Genomic DNA, 1,395 nt, shown 5'->3' on the forward strand with positions numbered 1-1,395 from the left:
TTTATCCTTAAAGAGAGTCACGTATGCATGACCACACAGCGAGTTTGAGGTGGAGCTGGAATGTGAGTCTTCTTTCGTTCTGGTCCAGTGATCTATCCACCTCAGCTTTGGGACTATCAATCTATTTCATATAAATACTCCGGTGGTATTCTCCTGGAGTCCGTAAGTGATGTCACTGGGTAGCATGTTTAGTTGCTAGTCAAAAGTTTGAATTTACCCAGAGGTGCCTTACCAGAAAAGCCTGGTGATTTACTCCCGCAACAACATCCATTGAAAAGCATGTGGTGCACAGTTCTACTCTGATACACATGGGGTCGCCATTAGTCAGAATAGACTTGTTGGCAAGTGGTAATATTCCTTCATTCTTGTTTTTTTTCCCCCTGCCTCATATTTATTTGTACAAACAGCACAGGAGGACACCAGCTCCATACAGATGGTAGCCCAAAGGGTCATGCCAATCCCTCTGTCCTCAGATGGAGAACTCTATTCCATCTTTGCAGGGGCCTGGGCACCTTTGGGAGCCTGAGGTGAGGCCTTGGCTGGGGCTGGAGTTGAAGCCTTGGCTGAGGCTTGAGTTGAGGACTTGGCTGGGGCTTTAGTTGAGGCCTTGGCTAGAGCTTTAGCTGAGGCCTTGACTGGAGCTTTAGTTGAGACCTTGGTTGAAGCTTCAGCCTTAGTTTTAGCACTGGCCTTGGACTTTGGCCGACAGAGCCTCAGACTCTTGGCAATGCATGCCCAAGCACACATCCCCTGCTTGGGATGGGCAATGTAGGCCAGTCGACTGAGCTTACGGTTGACACCCCTTGGGATCTTAGGCTTGATCTCCTTGGGCTTTATGAGAGCCTTGATAGCCTCGGCACATGCATCCATGGCCTTGGCATTGTTGGCCTGCATCTTCTTCAGGCCCTTCTTGTTGTTCTTCTTGGCAAAGTGCATGTTCCTCAGAAACCTGGGGTCCACCCCCTTGAGAGACTCATATCGTTGTGATCAGGGTTTCTTGATACCATTTCTGTGCCATTTTCGGGACTGGTTGTGCGTGCTGTGGTTCTTGGACTTGGCCATGTCTGCACCCACACCCGCAACTCCCGGGGCGCCAGGGACCGGAAGAGCCTCCATTCTTGTTTTAAAGTTAAAAATAAAAGTTGCTCGTGTTTAACCTGTCACATCTCATCTGAAAACACCAAACACTTGGGAGCACATAAAAGAGCAGATTGTGGAGAAATGTGAAAACCTGTTTTGAGGACTTCCTCCTGTCCCTCCCCCAACTTGTAGGCTCACTCCTGCTTCTCCCCTGCTGACAGGACCACCCAGACACAAACAGGTTCACAGGGCCTCAAGCTTACTCTCTGGCAACTGTGACCTCAGCAGAGAATAGCAACTGCAAATTCCATTTTT

The 1,395-nt window shown here is 49.2% G+C and overlaps 1 pseudogene; it reads right to left on the reverse strand.

The window, feature by feature from the left end:
- Nucleotides 1-483: 483 nt before the first annotated feature.
- LOC102812992 lies at nucleotides 484-1,062 on the reverse strand (annotated as a pseudogene).
- Between the last annotated feature and the right edge of the window lie 333 nt (nucleotides 1,063-1,395).

The sequence above is a fragment of the Chrysochloris asiatica genome, unplaced genomic scaffold (genome assembly GCF_000296735.1).
Source record: "Chrysochloris asiatica unplaced genomic scaffold, ChrAsi1.0 scaffold00032, whole genome shotgun sequence".
NCBI classification, from domain to species: Eukaryota; Metazoa; Chordata; class Mammalia; order Afrosoricida; family Chrysochloridae; genus Chrysochloris; species Chrysochloris asiatica.